The sequence below is a fragment of the Palaemon carinicauda genome, chromosome 40, assembly GCF_036898095.1.
Source record: "Palaemon carinicauda isolate YSFRI2023 chromosome 40, ASM3689809v2, whole genome shotgun sequence".
Lineage (NCBI taxonomy): Eukaryota > Metazoa > Arthropoda > Malacostraca > Decapoda > Palaemonidae > Palaemon > Palaemon carinicauda.
In genome coordinates this window covers 62,375,856-62,390,940 of record NC_090764.1, presented here as the reverse complement: position 1 = coordinate 62,390,940, position 15,085 = coordinate 62,375,856, and the positions used below count along the sequence as shown (strand labels likewise).

At 44.2% G+C, this 15,085-nt stretch overlaps 1 protein-coding gene across 4 annotated transcripts in view; it reads left to right on the top strand.

The window, feature by feature from the left end:
* Positions 1 to 4,442: 4,442 nt before the first annotated feature.
* LOC137631811 (uncharacterized) overlaps positions 4,443 to 15,085 on the top strand; it is a 105,620-nt gene continuing 94,977 nt past the window's right edge. Inside the window, exon 1 of one of the 4 annotated variants that reach the window (XM_068363801.1) lies at positions 4,443 to 4,562. The gene's annotated coding sequence lies outside the window, so the exon portion shown is untranslated. Of the gene's footprint in view, positions 4,701 to 15,085 lie in introns of all 4 variants that reach the window. The other 3 variants (XM_068363803.1, XM_068363800.1, XM_068363802.1) reach the window with 3 other exon arrangements.

The window sequence follows — 15,085 nt, the reverse complement described above, 5'->3', positions numbered from 1 at the left end:
AAGGACAACAAGACGAGCAGCAAGAGACTGACAATTTATTGAACATGCAACAGTCACTAATTTACAGAGTGCGGACGGATAAGTAGCCTGGGAGGGAGACCGATCCAACCGCCAAAATCATTTGTGTTTTATTCAAATATAAATATAGAATATCAAGGTGGCATCCTAATGAAATATACAATATCATACATGGATATAAAACTCTCAAAGAGCGCAACATTATTGTACAAAAAATTCACACTGGAATAAAGAATAAAGTTACAATTTTCAGAAAATAGTTCAGGGGGAGGAAACACGGTGGGTAAGACGATGCCCTTACAAGGGAATCAAAGTAGTAGAAAGTTTAAGATACTTAGGAATTAATATTAACAGTAAAAGGAACACATTTAAAGCACAGAAAAGGGTAATGATAGAAAAAGTGCAAAAACTAGATAACTTAACGTATTCAGTCAAGGAGAAACTTTGTAATACAGTACTAACATGAAAAACGTTTTGGAAAAATATTGCATTACCATCGAATTTTTATGGATCAAATAATATAAACTTGATGGAAATTGAGATAGAGACACTACAAAGGATAGAGAATGGGGTATATAGAGAAATATTATGTGCCACTAAAAGTAGCCTACGGGTTGACCAGAGTACCAGCCACCCGCTGAGACACTACACTAGAGAATTATTGGGTCCTTTGACTTACCAGATAATAATATATTGGATCCCTCTCTCTGGTTACGGCTATTTTTTCTTTCGCTTAAACATACACTGAATAGTCTGGCATATTCTTTACACATTCTCCGATGTCCTCACACATCTGACAACACTGAGATTACCAAACCATTCTTCTTCACCTAAGGGGTTAACTACTGCACTGTTATTGTCAAGTGGCTACTCTCATCTTTGTAAGGGTAGAAGAGACTCTTTAGCTATGGACTATGGTAAGCAGCTATTCTAGGAGAAGGACACTCCAAAATCAAACCATTGTTCTTTATTCTTGGTCAGTGCCATAGCCTTGTATCACTTTCTTGAGATAGAGTTCTCTTGCTTGAGGGTACACTCGGGCAAAATATTCCATCTTAATCATCTTCCTCTTGTTTTTTTAAGCTTTTATAGTTCATACATGTTATATCTATTTTAATGCAATTACTGTTCTTAAAATATCTTATTTTAGATATTCAATTCGCCACTTTTAGTTTATGCATTTTCTTGTTTCCTTGCCCTACTGGGCTATTTTTTTCTGTTGGAGCCTTTGGGCTTATAGCATCGTGATTTTCTAACTAGGGTTGTAGCTTAGCAAATAATAATAATAATAATAATAATAATGATAATAATAATAATAATAATAATAATAATAATAATAATAATAATAATGAAAGAGATGGCCATCTGTTATGAAAACAATGGTGATGGATAGGAAACTGCAGCACAAACGTGCACTAAATAGGAATAAGAAATAGAGAAAATTGTAATCCTTGACATTTAAAAAAAGGAGGAAGATGGTGGAAACAACCAAGAAAGTACCCGAAAAAAATTAAATCAAGATATAAAGCAGATAAGAAGAAGGACCAAGGCACAAATAAAATTCGAAACCAGAAAGTGGGACACTGAAAATGGAAAGAAAAGAAGAACTATGATGTAAAGTGAGCTTGAAAATATACAGAAAGTGGAAGAAAGAAACGTAATGCTATTGATTTTATTCTTGCAAATAATATGCTTTATAAACAATTTAAAAGTATGGAAATAGATGAAGATAAAACAGTATTAGACATATCAGATCACAACTTAATAACAGTAAAATTGGAAGTAAAAACAAATAGAGAAAATAACTACAATAAAGGGAAGTGAGAAGAAATTACATATTATAGCAATGACGCAAAAGATATAGACGAATATGTGAAATCTATAGAGAGAAAACTTGTTAGCAAGGATGTAAAAAACATTGAAGAGCTGAACATAATAATGGCAGAAATGAAACAAGAACATTTGGCTAAAACATATAGGAGAAGGGTAACAAATGAAGGGAAGACCAAAGAACAACCTTGGGTAACCGAGGAAATAAGGAGAAAGATTAAGGAAAGAAAGGAACTTAATAGAAAAAAGAGAAATGAAAAAGATATTAGGTTAAAAACAGAATTAGAAGAAAAATACAATCATAAGAAGAAAGAAGTACAAATACTGGTGAAAGATAGCATAACGTTATATGAGAAAAAGAAGACCAGGGAGATAAGAGATGATAAAAACAATAAACTATGGGAAAACATAAACAAATTAAGAAATAGCAAATAAATATAAAGCGAGGCAATATAATTATATGGAGATAGAAGAAATAAACTATCGGATGAAGAGGCTAAAGAAGAATTAGTAAAATTTTGGAAGACAGTCTACAATACACATGAAAATAGAATAACAGAGATCTGGAATGAGGAGAAGGAGAGTGAATACATGGATAATTTGAGAAGAGAAAACGACATTACAATAGTAAATGAATATAGTATACCTGAACATCTAAGGGAGCATCACGATGCTGTACTAAATGTCAAAGGAATAATTAAACCCATGCCCGCCGCTGAAATGAATAAAGGTAAATTAGAAAAATGGCTAAACCGCCTAAAGAAAGGTAAAGCAGCTGGACCAGATGGACTAAAGCCAGACTATTACAAAGCAATGATGATAAGTGATATATGTAAGAATACACTAGTGAACTGCTACAAAGAGGAACTAGTCAGCAAAGAAAAACCCAAAAGCTGGAAAGAATCCAGAACAAAAATGTTAAAAAAGAAAAACAAACCAACAGCAAAGGAATTGAGACCAATGGCACTCACAAATGTATCATATAAAATATACATGGCTTTTATCAAAGATGAAATAGAAGGACATCTAAAAAGTAATAATGCCATAGAGGATAGTCAAGAGGGATTTACAGAGGGAGGAAGGATTGAGGATAATATATTCATCTTACAGTACATGGTCGAAGAAACTTTCAAAAATAAGAAAAAAAACTCATAGTTGCCTCTTTAGATTTCAAAAACGCTTTCGATTCCATAAAAAGGGAAGCACTGATAGAAACATTAAAGCAGTATAAAGTTCATACTAGTATAATTAACTCTATAGCAGAAGTATATGTGGGAGACTCTACTACGTTAGACATAGGGGAAAGAGTAGAACAAAAATTGAGCGTAAGTAGTGGAATAAAGCAAGGCTGTACTGGCTCTACAACATTATTCAAATTAATCACTTATCAGATTATAAAACAAGTAGGAAAGGAAGGTAATGGTTTTAAAAAATATATATTATAAAGCTAGTAGTATTATTTTTTGCTGATGATGTCCTAGTGCTTGCTGAGAATATAGAGGATGCTGAATTGAACATAAGGAAAATGATAGATATAGAAAAGCAGTGTGGTTTAGACATAAATAGAGACAAAAGTATCGTACTTATATATAATATGAAGGAAAAACCAGATAATATAGAGGGAATAAGAGTAGTAAGCAATATTAAATACCTAGGTATCAAGGTAGATGATAGTAGGAATATGTTCAAAACACAGAAAAGTGAAACGATAGTTAAGGCGCAAAAGCTAGCTAATCTTACATATTCGATCATGGAAAAAAGTTGTAATAAGATACTGATAGGGAAAACATACTGAAAAAGTGTAGCACTACCTTCTATATTATATGGAACAAATGTAATTAACTTAACGGATACGGAAATAGAAAAGTTGCAAAGAATAGAGAATGGAGTGTATAGAAGGATGTTAGGGGGTGTAAAAAATACAGAAATTGTAGCCTTGAGAGGGGACGTAGGAGCATCTGCTATGAAAACAAGGGTAATGGATGGAAAGCTGAGGTACTTTAATAGCATTTATAAGGGAGAAAAGGACTTACTATCAGCAATAGTTAATGATATGGAAGAAAAAGAGAGGAAGTGGTGGATGCATGTGAAGAAGTATGCTGAAGAATGTGGGATGGTGATGAGAGAAGTCAAGAGATGTACGAAAGAGGACACAAAGAAGAGAACAAGAGAATGGGACACAAGCAAATGGAAGAGTGAAAGGGAGTGCAAGGAGAGTCTAATTTTGTATAAAAACTGGAAAGTGAAATCAAGGAGGAGGAAGTGTATGACAACACATTTTCGTCAATTTTATTATTCAGAGCAAGGACAAACTCATTGGGCTTGAATATAAAAAAACAGACACCAAGATGGAGATATAAACTGTGTATTCTGTGATGTAGAAGAAAATGTTAACCACTTTATGTTATATTGTCCACAGTTTAGTGATATAAGAATAAAAGCAATTGAGCTCCAACAACCATACGAAGAAGATAGTGCACAAACAGTTGGAAAATTCCTTTTTTCGTGAAGAAAATATTGAAAATAAGAAAAGTTCACTACAACGGATGTAGATGAAAAGAGAAAAACTAGTGAAAAATAAGGAACACACAAAACTAAAAGATACAGAGGCGCCGTTGCAAAGGCAAAGCCTCAACCTGAATCTGATCTGATCTGAACGAAATAGGAAATATATGACAATACATCGTCAAGTTATTATCCTAATTGATTTCAAGGTAAAATCAGATAAAATTAAAGATTAAGATTTTCATTAAAATCGTTGTTTATGACCTAAGAAAAGAAGCATTGGAACTATTTACCATGTTGTAGAGTGGCTGCAAACGTGTTATTGTAGGGGAAGCTGTAAGAAATTGGTAAAGTACACGAATTTTAATATATATTTCATGTATGTATGTATGTATATATGTATATACATAACCCTATCTGAGTGGGGATACCTTAACTGGTGAAAGGGTTTGCATATCGCCATGATCAGCAGAGCTGTACCAGTAAGAACCACCCATACTAGGTTGGTTTGCTCTGAACGATCAGACGAAAGTCTCCCACCATCGCTAATCCGCACTGGCCAGCGTGGTGATGAAAACTGCCCAGAACACTGACTTGAATTGATGCTATAAGACCTTTGTCCTGTAGTGGACTAGAAAAATTGGTTATATGATAGTTAAGAACGGAGCATCAATTTGAACAGAAATTAATAATTTTACTGGTATTTTTGTAGTGAATTACATGGCAATGTAACCTAGGAAAAAAAATATTGTTTCTTATAGAAAAAATTACGCTCTCTTCAAAAATGACAATCGTTTCCCTCGCAAATGAATAGTTTCAGAAATATATATACATCTATATCCTACGATAATGGGGGACCCCAAGTGGGAACTCAAGGTTTTGGGTGGGGAAACGATATATAATTGTTTTCCTATAGTAAATAACGTGAATTAACCAAATTTGATGTTCATTTCAATTGGAAACAAACAGATCAACCACAATTCAAATAACTTTTGAGTTGCACGGTTCTCTTACGAACGAACGATAACATTAGCAACGTTACCAATAATACACAGTGTTACCAACGTTGACGTATGGTACACAGAGTTACCAACGGCACGCTGACATTACTAAAGATAGTAATGATAGATATTTCCATATGTATTTTAAATAATTTCTCTATATAAGTTTTACTCAATATATAAAAAGTACAAAAAGGGCACAGAACCTAACAAACCCACCTAACCTAGCCTAGTAGTATGACAGGTCACAAAATAACATTTGATCTACATCGGACGTTGGCAGCACTGGTTACTGTATTTTTTCATGACAATCTTTGTAACGGCGCCTCCAAAGTTTATCCAGATATACTGTTTTGTATTTTCCTCCGGTTATTATAATTTCAAGAAGGTAATGTATAGAGAAGAAAAGGCTTGTTTTACGTTTATATATCGATTCCCCAGTATGTTTTCCCCACCCAAAACCCCGAGTTCCCACTGGGGGTCCCCCATTATTGGAGGATATAGATGTATATATATTTCTGAAACTATTAATTTGCGACGGGAACGAGTGTCATTTTCGAAGAGAGCGTAATTTTTTCTATAAGAAAAAGTAGTTGTTTTCCTAGGTTACATTGCCCTGTAATACACTACAATGAAACCATTTTACCTGTAGTAAATAATTTGCTTTCAATGAATTTGACCATTATTTCAACAGAAAATGAATCGTTAATCTGTTAGAGTGTCAAAGAACAGGGATATTTTTTAGAAAAATAAAGATTTTTGCTTGGCCGTGTGCTTGCAAAAAGAAAAAAAAAAAAAATCAAGCTCCTATGTACTGGCAAGCAGTACATGCTGAGCTGCATACACTAACCCCATCGATTATTAATTTTGGTTAATTAAGTATTTATTTGCAGTGAAAATAAGTGGCTTCTTTTTAAGGAAACCAGGTGTTTGTCCTTAAACACCCATTTTTTGGTAGAAAAGCTTGTTCCGTCCATAACTGTAATAAAACCGAAATGGCTGTTTTCGTTGCCTGTTATTGTACATATATATATAATATATATATATATATATATATATATATATATATATATATATATATATATATATATATATATATATATATATATATATTTGCCTTCTTACCCATTTTACTTGATGTTGTCAATTAGTAGCCCCTATGGTAATATTATAGGTAGTACAATAATTTTTACATGGGAAATTAAACTGATATATTGTGTATTTTATGGTGTTCTTGGGGTGTATGTATGCTAGCGTCCACCTGTGTGTGGTGACGGCTGACTAAGAATATGGCAATGTAATGGGGTTCGCTGGGGGTCGATAGCTTCCCCATTAGGTAAGTGGGTAAGGACACGGCATGTAGGTTATGTTAGGGGGAAAGTTTAGGTTAGTTGATGTCCATTTTCATGCATGCTGGAGGAACTGGCCGCTGACATACAAAGGCTCTGCCTTCTAAATGGTTTTGATGATGATAATTGATGGAAACCCATAGTTGCATTAACTGTCTCTATCAATGCATGTTTCAGTTTGGTGTCAATTAAAGCTGCCTTAAGGTCTACTGTGTGTTTATTTGTCTTTTTTTATGCCTTGAAAGGTATTTAAAAATCGAAATAATTTCATACATCTTTTATCTTGTGTAAGTATAGTTTCTTGAGATTGATTAGCTTTGTCTAACACTGAACTTTATACTATGTATGCTTTTTTTTTGTGCATCAAAAGCTTGATCAAATGTCTCATAAGAAAACATTCTCTTCTTCATAGTTTTTTTCTTGAAATTTTCCAAATTGTGGAGGCAATTCAACAGCTTCAGGCAAGTCCTTTGTGCCTATTAGGATATTATTAAAATCAATCTCTATAATTCTTAGCCATGAGAATAGTTTTTCAAATGACTCCAGGCATAAATCATTGCGCTTTGTTTTACCTGGTAGTTCCTTCCTAACAAAGAAAACTTTAAAATGTAAATCATGCAAAAGTATAAAAAACTAAGAATTTATATTTATTCCGACACTATAAACAAAACCTACGCTATTTATAGGGTTAATAATTTTGGCATAGCTGGAAGATGAACCATAATAGTTTTAGCGAGGGATAACCACCCACCCAGTAGTTAGTGGGGGTTGGGTGGTAGCCCACTACCCCGCTCACACACCCTGTTTTTTTACCACTTTTGCTTTTGGCTCGGTGGAGAATGGACATTGCTGCTCTCCGCCTCCCAACTTGACTTGCCATATTTGACTTGGTTGCTTTTTTTATTTTCAAGCCTGATTGTTTTTCTTCCTTGACCATCCTCATGCGGACATGTCCAAGACTTGAGGGCCGCTCCTGTGGGACTTTCATGTCCTCCGTCGAGACAGACCTGCATTCTTTGTGTCCGTGCTGCCGAGGGCGGCGCTGTGATCAGGACAACACCTTCCCTGAATGCCGGGAGTGGTCTGCCTCCCAGTCGGAGAGATTTGGGCAGCGGCGCAAGAAGTCTAAGAGAGTTTCTTCGCCTTACGGGTCTTCCTCAAAGATAAGAAACCTCAGACTTCTTCCCTGACCCCCGATTTCTTCCCAAAGCTACTGCTCGATCTCTCTCCTACGGAGAACGATCGAACGTGAGCGACTAACACCAGATCAACCGTGGGGTCAAGGGACAGGACTGTTTCCCTTAGAGAAGTACGTCCTGTCCCTTCCCTCAGGTAGAACTTCCTCATTTTCTGATGTCTTGCAGGTTTGGGGTTCACACTGAGATCAACATTGCGAATTTATCTCCAGGCTAGAGCACCAGCAAGAAGTGATTTGTCAACTACCACAAAGGATGTAAGTTAGTGAGGCATGTCCACCCTTTTACAATTCAGGGGAGTGTGAGATGTGTCTGCCAAACCACAAGTAAGAGGTATGTCCACCAAACCAACTGTCATAGGTGCGTCCGCCAAACCGCAATCGAGTGGTGCCTATGCCATACCACAGATTGTGGGTGTGTCCACCAATCCACAGTTTAGGGGAGCGCTTTTTCTCCACTTATTTAATGGGAGGATGAGCGGGGTTTTCCTCCATTTCTTAAGGGTGATTCCCCAGGATCATTCTTCGAAAGGGACTGGACCCATTAGATTTATATACTCCTTGTATCCCATCAGTTCGTGATGAGTATCTTCCAGATCTTTGCGTTACCACATCCTAAAAATGTGTGATTTAAACGGGAGTATCTTTTGGTCCCTGGGGATCGTAACACTAATACAGATGAGGTGGATGTTAAGCCTCTAACTCCCTCCTGCTAAACGTTACCCTGACCCTGCCTCACTGGAATTGTCCTGGCAAGATTGTCCTTTGTCACTGTCCCTTTCTCCCATTCCTGTACTGGAGGTGGGGAGGCAACAGAAAGACATTTCTGAAAGGTGCAAGAATCGTCGTCCAGTAGTCAAGCAAGAAGATGTTTTTGCTCATGGTTGTAGTACTGGTCAGGCATGGTTTCATACTATGTACTGTTCACATTTCCTGAGAACATTTTGGACCCTAAAATCCGTAAACACTACAAAGGGTTCGTTCAATCAGGGGCTAAGGCTCTTTAGTTCTTGATTCACCAATGTGCTTTCCTCTAGGGCAACTGCATCCTCAAGAGAAGGGATCGAATTGTTATTAAGTTTGTGTGTCAAATGACTTTGAGGGACTCATTGCCACATTGGAACACCCCGATGATGTAGTGTCCAACCTTGTTCCAGCCTTCGTCGGAAAGCTCGCCCTCCACTTTGCCTTAGAGGTCTCTCTTCACCACCAGTGAAGAGGCGCCTCATCGGTTCTTCTGCCACGGTCAGTCAGCAACCTTGGTCAGTCAGCAGCCTTGGTTCAGTGCCCTAGTCAGAGCTGTAGCACAGGCATTCAATCCTGCCCTGTCTGGCCGCTCGTCAGAGCAGCCTATAGCTCTAGACTCTTGGCACGGAACCATGGCTTCCTCTACCCCAGAAGAAATTGCCAAGTATTTGAAAACCCACAGTGATGGAGAATTTATTAAATAATGTTCTCTTTCTGTATCTCAAATCGTGTCCATAAAAAAGAAAGACTGAAAATATCAATTCATCTTGAAGAACTGTAACAAGGTGCATTGAAGAATTGGGATCTGATATAGAATCAAATCTAATGAAGTTATGCTTAAAATCCAAAAATTCTTTAGCCATAGACAAGAGTACTGTACTGATATAAATGATATAACTTAGTTATCAGTGTTTGTGCGTGGTGTTGATTCTGATTTTAATTTTTTCCGTAACTGGAATACAAACTTATGCTTTTTAAACATCTGACTTACCCGGTGGATATATACAGTATATAGCTTAAGTCCCTGACGTCACGGCAGAAAATTCAAAACTCGCGGAAATCGCAGATTGAGTAGCTAGGTGTACCACCAGTGAGCCCTCACGCAACGGTACTTAGAACCATTCCATGTCTCCTCAGATTTTCTCTGCCACTCACGTGAGCAACATCGTCGGATATTCACTCGTTATTAACCTGAACTTTGGCAGTTATCTTGGTGATGTACTGCTAAATTGGTTATTGGCATTCGCTTATTTAGGTTTTGTTTGGTATTTGATCGCTATTTGTTCCGTAACTGAATACAAACCAACGCTATTTACATGGGGGTAATTACTTTGGCGACAGCCGATGATGAGCCATAAAGTTTTAACGAGGGTTTCCTACCCCACCGCTAGTTAGCGGGGGGTAGGGAGGGGTAGCTAGCTACCCCTCCCCCCTCACACACACCGATGAAGATCCACTTTACTTCTGGCTCGGGAAGAGAACAGACCTGTCTGTGCTCTCCCTCGCTTTGACCGCCATATTAATCTGTTTTTGCTTTCTCTCTTTTGTAGTGTGTGTGAAGTTGGCCTCTACTGAAAATGCGTACCTGCCCTGGACTTCTCGGCCGCCCTTGCAGGACCTTTATGTCGGCCGTGGAAACGGACCCGCACTCCTTATGCCCCCAGTGTAGGGGCCAACGGTGTGATAGTTCGAATTTGTGTATTTAGTGTAGGGAGTGGTCTACCTCCAGTGGAAGAGGTTTGCCCGGTGACGTAAGAAGAAGGCTAAGAGGGATCGTTCTCTTTCCGAGGTTTCTTGGAAGGGAGGAAATCCCGTCTTCCTCTTCCGCCGCCCATTCCTCCTCTGAAGCTCCCGCTGGGGCGGCGTCTTCCGAGAGGCCGGTGAGAGGTAGCGTAGACCGTAATGTTGATGTCATTAACCGATCTCGTGGCGAGGAAGAGGTCGTTGCCTACCATAGCGAGGCGGCTGCTCCTCCCCCCTCGGAGGAGGTATTTGTTTCTAACAATGACCTTTTTCAGCTTTGGGCTTCCTTGGGGCTACAGTGTTCGCCCTCCAAGGAAGTCTTGTTTGGTATGATCAAACGGGGTGCGGCTACCGAACAATCGTCAACCTCAGCGGACATAGATCCTCTGTCTGTGGTTGACGTTGTTGTGTCGGAAACGTCCCGTGGGTCTGACCAAACTCCTGTTTCTGTGGCTGCGGTAGCAGAAGGCTCTGTCTCTCCCTCCGAACATACTTCGAGGGAGGAGCTTAGTCCCACGGTCTCTCCTTCCGCTGAGACTCCCTCTTGGGGGAGTTCTCTGGTAGAGGCGCCTCTTCGGAGGCCTATTGATGGTCAGCCTGCTGATCCCACGGCCCCTCGTGGGCATATAAGGCGGAAGGCTCGTCCTCCCCTTCGCCGTAGAGGCCTTTCTTCCCCCTTCAAAGGGGTTAGAAGGCGTCTCTTCGGCTCGTCGTCACCACAGTCCTCTGCGGAGGAGACGACTCGCCGTTCTCCTGATCTACCTGCTACCACCCTTGACCTCTCCAGGGATCGTTCGCGATCCCCGTCGGAGGATGGTCGTCCTTCGGGACAATGTGAGCTGTCACCTCAGCCGTCTACATCTATTGCTGCTGACGCGCTTTATGCGCCGGAGATTGCCACTGCGCAACCTCCCGACCCTTTGGGGTCTCAGGGTCTTGAGTGCGCAACTGCGCCGCTCGCCCCTAAGCGTAAGGCTCCGCCTGCGCTACCTGTTGCTGTTGTTTCCGCTGTTCCTGACAAAACGCCTCGGCGCTCACCCTTAGGCGTTCGCGCCGCTGTTCCTGTTGAGCGCCGTCACCCTTCTGCAGTTCCTGATGTAGCGCGTAAGCGTCCAACTGCGCAAACACGCCCTGCTCCTGTTATAGCTCTGCCGCGCTCTCCTGCGCACTTGCAACCAGTTCCTGATAAGGCGTCTACGCGCCCACCGGTGCCCCAGCGGCCTTCAGCGCTCACGTGCCCTCCGGCCCCTCGCCGGCCCCCGGTTCCTGTTTCATCGCGCGCGATCCAGGAGGTTCCTGAGTTGGCGCACAGGCGGCCACAGGTTCCTTCGGACTCGTCGCGCCCTGCGGGGGAGATACGCGTCCCCGCGCGATTCCAGCACCAATGCTCACGCGCACCCCATCGCGCCCACCTAAGGAGGTCCGCGATACTAGGGAGTCTCAGGATACGAAAGAGGTTCGCGATGCGCGTCCGCGCGCAGTTCCTGCTACAGCTCCATTGCGACCACGCGTCGCGACGACTCAGCTCGTCCCCCCAGAGGTTGCCAAGCCAGCGCACGGGCGCTCACGGCCGCCTCTGGAACTGCGCGAATCTGTTAATACTACGATCGCGCTCGACGCGCCCCAATCGCTCGTCGCCCCAGAGGTTGCCAAGTCAGCGCACGGGCGCTCACTGCTGCCTCTGGATCCGCGCGAATCTGTTAATGCTACGATCGCGCTCGACGCGCCCCAATCGCTTGTCGCCCCAGAGGCTGCCAAGTCAGCGCACGGGCGCTCACGGCTGCCTTTGGATCCGCGCGAATCTGTTAATGCTACGATCGCGCGCGACGCTCCTCAATCACGCCTTGTTCCTGCTTCACGCCCCGTGCCTATCTTTAAGGCAGCAGTGGTAAACGCGGCTCGAATCTCGCGACCCCCGATGCAGCGAACCCCAACGCGACCTGTTCCTGATACGCGCCATGCGCGCCCACGATCGCCAGCGCACCTAGCATTTGCTCAGGCGAGTAAACCGGTGCAGCCGGACCGTCATCAGACCTCTCGTTCTCAGGTTATTCTTGACCCTGCTCCCGCACTATCGCTCCCTCGACCAGTCCTACCGGACACTCGTTCGGGTGCTCCTGTTATCTCTCGCCCTCCGGGGCTGCATCAAATCGCTGCGCGCCCGCGCGTTCAGCCACCTCCTGTTCCAGCTCACCACACGCCCACGCCATCGCCCACTCGCGCTCACGGGCATGCCCCTGCTCAGGCGCCTGCGCGCCATCGCACCATCGCTCCCGACCATCCTCCTGCGCCCCATCGCGCCCCTGCGCCCGCCCCCGCCTATGCGGAGGCGCGTGCACGCGATTTTCCAGCTTTATGCCCTTCTCTCGCGCGCGATCCTGATCTGGGCCCAGTTTATGAGCCCCAGCGCGATCGCCGGCAGGCGGTTTCTTCTGTGTTGCGTTCCCCTCCCCGCAAGCGCAGACCAGCGCGTTCGCCAGAGGGAGAACGCTTCTCTGACAGGTCCAGGGATTCTTCTCTTACAGCCCGACAGGCGAACCCTCGTGTGTCGACTCCTCCTAGGGATCCGTCGATCCCTTTCCCTTCAGAGGGAGTGACAGCGCTGCTGTCAGTCAGCAGCCCTGGTTCGACACCCTACTCAGAGCTCTCGTGCGGGCTATTAAGCCAACACTCTCTGATTCGGGTCACGATCCAGCGGCAGCTTCCTCCCCCCTGAAGAGGAAGAGAGGAGTTTCTCCCGTGGATCCTCCTCCGAGGCCTGTGGTGTCCCCGAGTAGATCCTTGTGCAAAGATCCTTCTCCCCCTCAAACCTTCTCGCCCTCCCCTGCGGAGGAGGATTACCCCTCCTCAGGGGAGTCGGTTGAGCAGGAATACTCTCCCATCGCACCAATGGTGGATGTTCCTCCTCTTCCCGAGAGGTCTCCTCGTCCCGAGGTGGAGAAGGACTTGCCCCCTTTGCTTTTGGAGTCCTGCATCCCTCCTAGGAGGGAACCTAAGGACTCCAAGACGATTCCAAAATCGTCTTCTAGGATCAGACAGGAACAGCCCAGGGACGTAGAGGATGCCCACGTTTCCCCCCAGGAAGAGCCTCTGGGGTCCGGAGACCTCGCTGCAAGTCCGTCTGGAGGCGAGCCCCAGGAGTCAGAACACGCGTTCTGGCAGGTCCTGACTCTCATGAGGAACCTTAATGGGATTCCAGACCCTGAGGTCCCACCTCATGAGGGTAAGGACACGGTCCTGGATCGCATCTTTGGCACTCAGAAGCCCCCTAGAGCCAGCGCAGCATTGCCCTGGTCCCAGGGGATGAAGAGCGCCAGAAAAAAAATCGAGGGCCAGGTCGCGGAGCTTGCCTCCTCCAGTAGATCCAGTGCCGGAATAAGCTCCTCCCTCCTCCTCGTGTCCTTCAGAGGAGGTACTTTGAAGTCCTTGAGGAGTCTACGTTGAGCCTTCCCCTACATCATTCCGTGGAGGGGCTCACAGGGGGAGTTCCTCTCGAGAGGCTCTCCAACCGGCACGTATCCTTCTCGGCCACTGAGATCCAGAGCCAGGAGAAGGTCATCAAGTGCGCTATGCAAGCCACTTCATGGCTTGACATCTGGCTGGGGTCTCTGGGCATCCTGGTGCATTCCGAGGATCTCTCCAAGGAAAGCACTAGGAAGGCTCTGGAAACTTTTCTCCTCTCGGGTACTCGGACCATCGAGTTCCTGTCCCACCAAGTCTCGAGCTTGTGGGCCAACACGATCCTCAAACGCAGGGACGCTGTTGTCGAGAGGTTCCACCATAAGGTTCCCAGCGCCGAGTCGAGCGAGCTCAGACACTCTTCCGTCCTCGGTAAGAGCTTGTTTGAACCTAAGGATGTGGAGCTCTCTGCCGAGAGGTGGAGGAAATCCAACCAGGATTCCCTCATCCATAGGGCCCTTACATTGAGGCCCTATAAGCCCCCGGCGGTTCAGCAGCCCCGTCCCGTCAAGGATACGAAGAAGACTACCGTAGCAGCGAAGCCCAAGGTGTCTAAGCCCTTTCCTGCCAAGGGCAGGAGGGGTAAAAAGTCCTCCAGGGGATGCAAGAACCCTAGAGGCTCCGACCGAGGCCGAAGCGCTAGGGTTGGCATTTCCCCCGCGTGTCCACCAGTGGGGGGATGCCTGCAGAGTTGCGCAGCAAGGTGGCAGCAACTCGGGGCGGATGCATGGACGGTCTCCTTGATATCTCTAGGGTATCGCGTCCCATTCACAGCATCTCTCCCTCCCCTGACAGCGAATCCAGTGTCGTTGAACTCTTTTGCCATGGGATCGGCGAAAGGGCAGGGCCTTCGGGCCGAAGTCCAGACCATGTTGGAGAAGGACGCTCTCCAGGAGACCGTGGACGGGTCCCCAGGCTTTTACAGTCGACTCTTTCTTGTGAGAAAGGCGTCCGGAGGCTGGAGACCAGTCATCGACCTCTCGACTCTGAACGGGTTTGTCAAGCAGACCCCATTCAGTATGGAGACGGCAGACACGGTCAGGCTTGCAGTAAGACCGCGAGACTTCATGTGCACACTGGATCTGAAGGACGCGCACTTCCAGATCCCAATCCATCCGTCTTCAAGGAAGTACCTAAGATTTTGCCTAGACAACAAGATCTTCCAGTTCAAGGTGCTGTGTTTCGGTCTCTCCACAGCCCCTCAGGTGTTCATCAGAGTCTTCACCATCATCTCTTCT